This window comes from Lynx canadensis, chromosome B2 (assembly GCF_007474595.2).
Source record: "Lynx canadensis isolate LIC74 chromosome B2, mLynCan4.pri.v2, whole genome shotgun sequence".
NCBI lineage: Eukaryota > Metazoa > Chordata > Mammalia > Carnivora > Felidae > Lynx > Lynx canadensis.
Window position 1 is genome coordinate 53,525,378 of NC_044307.1, and position 11,913 is coordinate 53,537,290.

Consider the following 11,913-nt stretch of genomic DNA (forward strand, 5'->3'; position numbering starts at 1 on the left):
CAATTCTTCCTGTTTATTTTGTAAAGAAGGGCAAGTAATGACCTCGTAATGAAAAACACAAAGAGACTTTTATATCCTAGGGCTCTGTTGTGAACATTTCTATTACTTCTCTTTATACCATACCACACCACCACCCTAAATAACAGGATTTTTCAATGATACACTCAAATTCCCCAAAGCACTAATTGCATTTCTTTAGCTAGAAGGATTTATGCCTTCTCACCCCATAAGTGTTTTATGTATATAGTTTTAAATTATAGGGTAAAAAAAATGATACAGTAGGTGCCTAGACACATATAGGGAGTAATTGGTGGGTGAGAAGAAATGAAAGGCTATACATAGACATAGATTTCATTTAGGGCAAGATCTGAAGTTACGATGTCTAAGTATAAGGACAAAACAAAACAAGGAAAATTAAGAATGCGATAATAGACAGCCTTATAAATAAGGTAAATAAAGGATAAATAATAATAAGGTAAATAAAAATAAATATTTAACATATATATATATATATATATATATATATATATATATATATACATATACATATATATGAATGTAAAGAAAAGAAAGATAAAATCTTAGGTGCCAGCAACAAAGAAGAAATGTAAAAGCATGAATTTATAAAGTGACACAGTAGATGTTCAAGAAGTTATCAGGCTCAGGTAAAGCCTCATTTCTAGGAACTTCAGATTAAATGGCCATTTGGGATATGAACATGACCTTGGGACTTATGTGAGATTATATGTAGTACCTGAGATCCCTATTAAAAACAAGGAGAATGAAAGAATGATTCCTGAGTGGTAGAGGAATGGAATAGGATCACTACACCTGGGGAAGTCTGGATATCTCATTTAGCCTGAGAGTCTAAGTGGAAAAAAATAAAATTCTCCTGTAAAAATGAAAACTACAGACTTCATGGTAATATGCCCTCTTTCAGGATGGTAGCAAAATCCTCAAGTTGAGAAATTAAAAACTAGTCCTGAACCAATTGAACAAACATGACTACCTGTTGTCCCTTCAACAACCTATGGTCCACAGAATTCCAACAGGGAGTAAAATCCTTATTTAAGAGAAGTTCAAAATCAAAAATTACAAACCACATAGAGAAATGATCTAACAGAAGCAGGAGTCATCAAATAAATAGTGGGTGGTATAATACATTCAAAAACTGGAGGCAATAAAACCATCTGAAGTAGGACTATTTTAAAAACTATGCTTAAAATAGTTAGAGACAATAGAAACCATAATAAAAAAAAGAAAAAACACCAGGACATTGAAACAAAAAGGAAGATATGAAAAACAAACAGAAATTTTAAAAATGTAATTATTGGCTTTTAAAAAATCAATGAATGATTTAAACAACCAATTGGGGGTGACTGAGTGGCTCAGTTGGTTAAGCAGCTGACTTCGGCTAAGGTCATGATCTCTCAGTTCATGGGTTTGAGCCCCGCATCAGGCTCTTTGTTGACAGTTCAGAACCTGGAGCCTGCTTCAGATTCTGTGTCTCCCTCTGTCTCTGTCCCTCCCCCACTCCTGCGCTCTCTCTCTCTCTCTCTCAAAATTATATAAACATTCAAAAAAATAAGAAACCAGCTGGACATAGCTGAAAGAAAAATTAATAAACTATAAGATTTAGAAAGTTTATGCATATGCACAACGAAAAATAAAGAGGAAAATATTTGAAAATGAAGTATTAGATATCTCTGCAAAACATCGTGGCAGGTTTCTCTTCAACAAATTTAGGTTGTTTGCCTCAGTGTAATAGTTATAAACCAATTTCAAGACCAACTAGACTAGTATCCCCCACCACTGGACTCTCAAAAATTGCTTGAAATAATCATAGAAAAACTTTTCTGCGAGAATTGCCAAATAGTAAGCATGGATTTCAAATTATTGAAGTTAAGAATTTTCACACATTCTACAATGCAGAAATTTGAATTGCTCATGAAAATTCTAGCTTTCACTTTACATACTCTTGCCATGATAGGCAGCCTCAGAAATCACTTCCTGGTGTTCATGCCTTAGAATAATCACCACCCTAATTGTGGATTGAACTTATGGACTTGCTTCTAATGAGTAAAATACAGAAGTAATGGGACTTTCTTCCAATATTAGGTTAAAAAAAGATTGTAGTCTCTACCTCAGGTGCTCTGTCTTTCCCACTCTCTGGCTCTCTCTTTCAAGTCACCAGCCATCCTGCTGTGAGGACATTCAGACAGCCTATGAGGTGAGAAATTGAGGCCTACTAGCCACCACGTGAGTGAACTTAGAAGCAGATCGTCTGAGGCCTATCCACAGCCACATGAATGATCTTGGAAGCAAAATCTCTGGCCCCATCCATCCCCATCAAACCCATCAGATGATACCACAAATACCAACAGCTAAGATCTTGAGCCATGGGCATCTACTTATTCTGGGGTCACATTCTTGACCCAGAAAGTATAAAGTATTATAAAATAAGAAATGTTTATTGGCTTAAGCTTCTTAGTTTGGAAGGTATGATGTAGTGATGGATTATTTCTTTTTAAGAATTTTTATTTGAATATAGTTAGGCATTGATTTTATGTAGTAGTTAATATATTAAATACTTTAGTTAATGCATTAATACATTAGTTACATACATACAATGTCATGTTAGTTTCAGGGTGTACAACATAGTGATTCAACTTCTTTCTATGTTATGTTATGCTTACCACAAGTGTAGCTACCATCCGTCTCCATTTAATACAATTACAATACCACTGATTATATTCACTATGCTGTACCTTTTATTTCTGTAACTTATTCATTCTGTAACTCAAATCCTGTCCCTCTCACTCTCCTTCACCCATTTTGCCCATACCCCTTCCATCTGGCAACCATCAGTTTGTTCTCTATTTATAGGTCTGATTCTGCTTGTTTATTCGTTTTTTGTTTTTTTTTTTTTTTTTTTTAGATTCCACATACCAGTGAAATCATATATTTGTTTCTTAGTTTGACTTATTTCACTTAGCATAATAAGCTCTAGGTCCATCCATGTTGTCATAAGTGATACGATCTCAACCTTATTTATGGCTATGTAATACTCCAGTTTATATGTGTGTGCGTGTGTGTGTGTGTGTGTGTATGTATACACGCATATACATACATACAACATTTCCTTATCCATTCATCTATCAATGGCCATTTATGTTGCTTCCACATCTAGGCTATTGTAAATAATGCTACAATAACATAGAGATCCACGTATCTTTTTGAATTCATGTTTTCATTTTCTTTGAGTAAATACACAGTAGTAGAATCTATTGGACCATATATTATTCCTATTTTTACTTTTTGAGCAAGCTCCATATTGTTTTCCACAGTGGCTATACCAATTTACATTCCCAGCAACAGTGTACGGGGTTCCATATTTTTCACTTCCTCACCAACACCTGTTATTTCTTGTGTTTTTCATTTTAGCCATCCCAATAGGTATAAGGTGATATCTCATTGTGGTTGATTTTCTTTGATGATGAGTGATGTTGAGCATCTGTTCATGTTTCTTTGGCCATCTCTAAGTCTTCTTTGGAAAAATACCTATTTAGAACCTCTGCCCATTTTTTAATCAGATTGTTTTTTTGATGTTGAGTTGTTAATTTGTATATTCTAAGTATTAACCTCTTAGTGGGTTCATCATTTGCAAATATCTTCTCCCATCCAGTAGATTGCCTTTTTGTTTTGATGATTGTTCCTCTTGCTGTGCAAAAGCTTTTTATTTTGATGTAGTCCAATAGTTTATTTTGCTTTTGTTTCCCTTGCTTTAGCAGACATATCCAGAAAAAATGTTGTGATGACCAATGTCAGAGAAATTACTGCCTGTGTCCTCTTCTAGGATTTTTATTTCAGGTCTCAGATTTAGATCTTTAATACATTTTGAGTTTATTTTTGTGTATGGTATAAGAAAGTGGTCCAGTTTCACTCTTTTTTCATAAAGCTATCCAGTTTTCCCAAAACCATTTATTGAAGAAACGATCTTTTCCCCATTCTATATTCTTGCCTCCTTTGTCATAAATTGACCACAAAAGCATAATTTTATTTCTGGGCTTTCTTTTCTGTTCCATGATCTATGTGCCTGTTTTTGTGCCAATATCATACTGTTTTGATTACTATGCCTTTGTAGTATATCTTGAAACCCGAAATTGTGGTACCTCCAGCTTTGTTTTTCTTTCTCAAGTTTTCTTTGGCCATTCAAGGCTTTTTGTGGTTCCATATTCATTTGAGTTGTATTTGTTCTAGTTCTCTGAAAAACGCTCTTGGTATTTTGATAGGGATTGCATTTAATGTATAGTTTCTTACATGAGTAATACTCCCTTTAGTTTAGGAGAGTTATTAGCATTAATATCTCAACATTTACAATGGAAAGTTAAATAATATCACTTGATAGTCCAATTTCTAAAGAATGTGGATCTGCCATCAATCAACTTTAGATATCAACCTTTTTTTTTCCAGTTGAGGCAATTTATTTGCACATATGTATCATATCCCTAGAAAGAATCCCAGAATTTTCTTTCCTGTGTGTTTTGTCTTGCTTCTCCATGGTCCAGCTGAGATTGTTAGTACAATGAAACCAAACTGGCAGAATTAGGGCAGATTACTCTGCAATTTTTCTAGATCTTTCAGTTATACATCAAATCGGGCTGATCATGCAATATACATCATCAAGAGTAAACTCTAGGGTAAACTATCGACTTTGAGTGATTAAGATGTGTCAATGTAGGTTCATCAATTTTAACAAATGTTCCACTCTAGAGGGGGATGTTAATAGCAGGGAAGTCTATGCATGTGTGGGGGTAGAAGTTATATGGGAAATCTCTGTACTTCCCTCTTATTTTTACTGTGGACCTAAACCTGCTCTAAAAAATAATAATAAAGTCTTTAAAGAAAAGAATCAATCACATAAAAAATGCTGGTAGAAAAATAATTTCTCATGGTTTCTAAGCTTTGTTACCTGTGTGATATCAATTACTTCATCAAAGTTCATTCCTGGAAACTTCACCTCTTCTTCATCTACCTTCATAAATTCTGAATTCTTTTTTTTTTATTTTTTTTATTTTTTTTCAACGTTTATTTATTTTTTGGGACAGAGAGAGACAGAGCATGAATGGGGGAGGGGCAGAGAGAGGGAGACACAGAATCGGAAACAGGCTCCAGGCTCTGAGCCATCAGCCCAGAGCCTGACACGGGGCTCGAACTCAGGGACCACGAGATCGTGACCTGGCTGAAGTCGGACGCTTAACCGACTGCGCCACCCAGGCGCCCCATATAAATTCTGAATTCTAAGAAAACATTTTTGAAAAGATTTTGTTGTGTTTAATATCTTTTTAATTCATATATAATTTATCATATTTCTACCCATAACATAAGCTTGTGATTTCATGGCTCTATTTTTTAATTTTAATATCCTGTTTAGAATTGATTTCATTAAATAAATGAAATTCAAGTTTTAAAAAAAAATCTGGGCTGATCATTCCACGCTTGTTTTACTTGCCCATGAGGTTCACAACAATTTTCCCAGCTCTGTGATCTTCAACGATTTCAAATTCGCCAATATAACCATGCTTCATCAACACGGTTAGAAACTGGACCATGACTTTGGAGCATGGCCTAATTAATAAGCACCTGGCATTTGACTCTCTTTTTGGCATTGCTCATGCTCTTGAGAGCATCTGCCAGGCCATTCATGCACACCATTATGGTGACACAGAAAGATGGTGGAAAGAGCTAGAGATATCAACAGTTTTTACTCATCAAAGAAATTAGTTATCAAAATCCATTTTCTAAGTTTTCAAAATTGCCAAAAAACAAGGTATTTAGGAAAGGTAATCTAATGGGGGCTCCTGGATGGCACATTTAGTTAAGCATCTGACTCGATTTCAGCTCAGGTCGTGATTTCACAGTCCTGAAATCGAGCCCCACAACAGGCTCCATGTTAGGCATAGAACCTGCTTAAGATTTTCTCTCTTCCTCTCCCTCTGCCCCTCTCCTGTTCTCTTTCTCTCCCTCTCTCTCTCCTTCTCTCTCTCAAAAAAAGAAAAGAATCTAACGGACATGCCATCCATACATTCCTTGAGACAACTTGATCAAAGAATATAGTATAATGTAAGCTCAGAATGTTAACTTAGAATTGCTATAACACTGATGTTGAAAACACTGTCCATCTCTAAGTATGTCCCTATTCAAAACATTGCGTAACATTTTTATTTTAAAATTTAGTACTAGGGAAACATGTTTCTTCTATAATTGCATTCATTCATTTATACAATAAAGAGTTTATTTAGTGTCTTACCATAAGTGAAGCCTTTAGGTTGGTACTGGGAATACATTTGCTAGAAAAAAAAAAAAAAGTATCTGCTCTCACAGAAGTAGCTGTCTAAGAAACAAGCCAGCAATAAACACTGATCACAAGGAAAAAGATCTTGAAAGTGGAAATTTTAACCAACCCCTTAAAATGGCAAATATCAGACATCAACAAGAAGTGCTAAGCAAACATAAGAATTTTCAAAGGAGGTTTATAAAAACCAGCTAAACACCCAGTAAGTTCTTCACCTTAGGAGTAGAGGAGGATCAAAAGTAGAAAAAAAAAAAACAAAACAAAACTGCTGGCACGTTGTGAATTCCTTCTCCTTTTCAGGGGAAAGAATTGGGGAGGGTGTCTGCCTCTAACATCAAACTTAATTACAAGGATTTCATTCAGACACCTCAGAGAACATGGTCATGTATGCCTTAAGAGTTGGGATTTACAGTGGCTGGTGTTCTACTTTGACCTAAAAATGTAAAGGCGAGAAACCAATGGCTAACTGCTCTGATAATGGGGCAAAGGGAGGTGGCTGAGTTGAGATAGGCCTGTATTCCCAGCATCTGATAAAGCCACAGATATTTTGGGGGGTTTTCATAGGCCAGATCTGGGCCACAAATGGAGGAGAGTCTGTAATGCTGAGCTGTGTTAGAGCCTAGCCCAGAAAGGCTACATAAGGAGTTACCTGGTTACAGTTAATACAACTTAAAATCACCCCAGGCTTCTTAGAGCCTACAAAAGAAAGAAACCACAAATGAAAGCATCACCTACATCAGATAGTACATAAGAGGCCCCTGGTGATGGGGCGTAGCAACAGGCCTAAATCATCCACGTAAATACTTTATAAAAGAAAAGGGTCACTGTTGAACATCTGTAGGCCCAGAGAACAGGAAACAAGGACAGGAAAAGTTCCAATCTGCTGCTTTTATTTCCCTGCATTAGTTCCCCAAGGCTGCCATAACAGATTACCACAAACTGGCTGGTTTATAACAACACACACAACACAGCGCTGAATGCTCCAGGTCTGAAATCAAGATGTCAGCCAGGCCATTGCTCTCTCTAAAGTCTCGGAGGGGTGGGGGGGGGGGGGGCAGGGATCCTTTTCTGTCGCTTCCAACTTTTCCTTATTGTCAGTAATCCTTGGTTTATCAATGTATCCCTCTAATATCTCCCTCCTTCACAGGGTTTTCTCCCTTGTGTGTGTCTCTCTCTTCTTCTTATAAGGACATCAGTCATATTAGATTTGGGGACCACCCTAATCCAGTATGACCTCATTACAACCAACTACATCTATAAGGACCCTATTTTCAAATAAAGAGGCATTCTGAGGTTCTGAGTAGACATGAATTTTTGAGGACACTACTGAACCACATATGCTCCCCTATAAGTGATCTTTCAAATGTAGCTGGTGGTGCAGGAGGTGAGCAGTTAATGAGAAGAAAAAATTCTGATCATTTCACCTTCAACCTCTCCCCCAACTCCTTGCTCACTTTTCTTGCTTAATTCTACATTTTCATGTTATGCTACCCTCTGTCTTTCAGTCACGTTCATTCTCTCAGTTCCTCAAACTTGCCACATTCTCTCCTGCCACAGGGATGATCCTTCTACTGGGAATACTCTTCTTGAATATGCACTGAAATTATGTCCACTGTCCATACCTTCAGAATTCACATGAAATATCACCTTCTCAGGACCCAAACTTTAGTTATCAGTCTTGTACCAGTCCATGGCAAGGCTTTATGACAAAATGAACAAAAAATTAACTATGGTAATGATGATACCACAATAAAGATAGATCAGTAAATTGATGGAGAGACAGATGTGTATGCATGTGTATGTAAATTTAAGCACAGGAATTAATATAATTGCAAAGTGTGCTTTCTTGAGAAAGACTATTTTTTTTTATTCTGAGATTTTGCCTTTCTCGCTTTTTTAATATTAAAATATACCTTATGTTAGCACATTATAATGTTAGCAGATGGCAAGACTTCTTTATTGTCCTGAATTGTCAAAAATACATAAAAAATTTTAAACTGACAACATCATGTAAGTAAAATTTGAAATTTTATTGGCTTATGAAACTAAAAGTCTAGGAATCACACAGAATCTAATGGTAAGACACCTTTCATGCCACAAGGGGAAAAAAACATGGAAAAACCCTCATTATACTAAAAGTACTCTCCTTTCACTTCTATTGCCTGTTATCCCATGTGTTTTACTCTGTCACCCTCACAGCTACTAAACCTATTATTTCTATATTCACCTTTGATCCCTCTACCATATTTCTCAATCCATTCACTCAGTATTGCCTTACTCGGCATAGTCCAAATGATGACTCACTTCAGAACCATCCTTCATCAAGTCTCTGAATTCCTCATCTCCCTAAATTTCTAACATTCCCATCTCACAAATCTACTTCTTTGAAGCCTACCAAGTGAACATTTTCTCTGCTTCTGTTCACAGAGTCATGCTGTATCAGTCAGGCCTTCATCACCACACCACAAGTCATTTATTACTATTACCACATTGTAGATAGTAATATTTTTACAGTGGCTTCTCCAGGCTAGCCTAGTAAACTCAACTTCCCATCCCGATTCAACACCCTTCTTCAGCCCGTGTGGTAATTTATTGAGAACGTTTAACAACTGTGAAATTAATTCCCTTTCTATCTTCAAATGATTCTGTGACACCAGATATTTTCTTTTCCTTTTCTGTGTCATGCAAAAAGTTGCCTGGAACCTTTCCAATCTCCTACACGTGGAATAATTCCATACAAGCCTACTTTGCCTGAGGTTATCCTCTACCACCAACTCCATCTTTAATGTTTTCTACCATCCAACATTGGTCTCAGTATAATACAAACTTTTGTTTCCACCTTCCAGTCCCTCAAATTATCAATCTCTCTCTCAGATGAACTTCCACCATTTGATCATTATCCATTTTGTAGACTACCAGTATTAATATTTTGTTCCCACCACGTAGCTGAAACTGTTTTCTTACATGCCAACTCTGAAATCCTGTTTATACTATAAAATGTATTTTCTCCATTCTTGATTTTTCTGATATATTCCAATAGCATTTGACATTATAATTGCAATATTTAACAATGTCAACCCATTATTTCACCTTGACACTATTTCATCTGTTGAGTCATATGCCACTGACTCTCCTTCTTCTCTTTGTATATTTAGAAAAGCTTCTGATGGGTCTTTTTCACTATCTCTTCATCTTCTACTGCCCCACTAAGTATATGTAGACATACATGTACATGCAGTTATTTATAATTTGTATAATATATGTACAAACTTTTGCAATTTGTCCACTTTTAGTTTCATTTTTCCCAAACAGATAATGTCTATTTCTTATGGCTTAACGAATACCATCCTGCAGATTATTACCAAACTAACATTCTTAGTTCTGACTTATTTCTTACTTTAAGACCCACATTTCTAGTTGCCCACTGAGTACTTAAAACTGGATAAGTCAATGGCCCCTTGGTCTCAATATGTGCAAAATGAAATTTATTTGTTCTCCTTCAAACCCAGAGTCCTTTTTTATTCCATAAAGAGTCACTATCTGTTAAGTTTTCTGCACTCTGATGCCATAGATGCCTTGAGCAATACCAAGATATAAAATACAGTTTTGTACCCTTAGCAATAACAATTCCTACCCTTAGGTCTAGTGGAGAAGATAGAAATATACGATTTATTTTATTTTGATAGAGCTAAGCCCAGATTGTTGTGGGTGTCTGTCGCAGACTTAAAGTGATCCCAGAAGAATTTCTAAGAGGATCATCTCCAAGTTGCCATGTTCTGAACAAAATGCAAATTACTAAAAGAGCTCCTGTTCATTTTTTCTTTGATATTGTTTAGCAATAGTGTTCAAGCTTATATGTACATCACTATAACCTCTAGAACTGTGGACCCCACAAAGTGCCTGGACCCCAACTGAAGATCCTGATTTAACAGAGTCAGAGTGGAGCTAAAAACATTTTATTTTTCCAAACTTCTCCACTTTAAACCTTCATACTTATTTAGAATCTTATTGACTGCTCCCTTATTGGCAAGAACCAGGATCGACTACAGAAAGGAAGAGTTCTTCAAAACATGGGAAAGCAATTCCTGAACATTAAAAACTGAAAGAATACCATGGGCTACTCTCATACACTCTTTTCTTAGAAAAAGCCCTCCACGACTTCCAAGACCACCTGGTATCCTTGAAAGTAGAGATTTTTTGCTTTTTCACTGTGGGGACTTCAGAGCTAGATGATGCTACATACATTGTTAGCTATTCAGTAAATGTTTATGAATTAATTAATTAGCTAATGAGAACCAATTAACACTGGCTGAGAAATATTCTAGGAAGATGTAAGAGCAAATATAAATTCTTTGAGGTCAGAAGAAGCATGTATATTCAAGGATAGGATGCAAAGATGATTGTAGACAGGGATAAGGCCCAAGAGGTAAGCATGATTCAAAATTGTAAAGGGTATTGGATCTCATGTTATACTTTTGAGAATTTATCCTAAAAGTTATGGGGAGCCTCTGAAGAAAATGTTAACAAGTATTGTGTAATTGAACAAATTTAAGTCATAATGATAAGCCATAAACTCAGGTGGGCAAAAAATAATAATAATAAATTTAACATTTATTTTTGATAATTCACTGTAGTCTCAATTTTTAATCTCTATTATCATACTTTACTAAATATTATGGAAACATGGTTATTTCTTATTTAAATGCTTTCTATTCAAAACTTTCCGGGGCGCCTGGGTGGCGCAGTCGGTTAAGCGTCCGACTTCAGCCAGGTCACGATCTCGCGGTCCGGGAGTTCGAGCCCCGCGTCAGGCTCTGGGCTGATGGCTCAGAGCCTGGAGCCTGTTTCCGATTCTGTGTCTCCCTCTCTCTCTGCCCCTCCTCCGTTCATGCTCTGTCTCTCTCTGTCCCAAAAATAAATAAACGTTGAAAAAAAATTAAAAAAAAAAACTTTCCTTCCTTCTACTCTCATTTCTGCAGGGGATATTTAATTCTATGTCATGAAAGGAAGGCATCTCATTTCTGGCCTTTTGCTTCTATCCATACTACCATCTACAGAAATGCAGAGTCAGGTAGGTTCCCAGGATTTTAAATGGGTTAACTGGATGGATGATATTATCATTCGCCAAGAAAAAAAGTAGAGGAATATGAGCAGGTCTGTGGAAGGATCAGAGTGGAGAATGCTATCTTTGCAGAGCCTGGGAGACAATCAAGAGATTAACTCAAGCAGGCAGAAAGGCATCTGGGATTTGGACCTCAGAAGAAAGGGCTGAGCTACAGATGGTGATGTGGATTTAGGATTTATCAACAGAATTCCTGGCAAATATAGGTGCTCAATAAATTCTTATCTAAAAAACATTAGAAATGATGAGTGAAACCGTAGGAATTCATGTGTGGACTAATAAGATATGATGGCTGAAAATAGAAGGTTAAAAACATCAAGGTTTATGAAACAGGTTGAGGAAGCATAGCTCTTTAAAGAGCCACATATGTAGGAAAAGAAACAAAGAGATAGTGGTGTCACAGAACCCAAGATACCAGAGAGTTCAAAAGCATGGA

At 36.3% G+C, this 11,913-nt stretch overlaps 1 pseudogene; it reads right to left on the reverse strand.

Moving 5' to 3' along the window:
- Positions 1-4,500: 4,500 nt before the first annotated feature.
- LOC115514930 lies at positions 4,501-5,715 on the reverse strand (annotated as a pseudogene).
- Between the last annotated feature and the right edge of the window lie 6,198 nt (positions 5,716-11,913).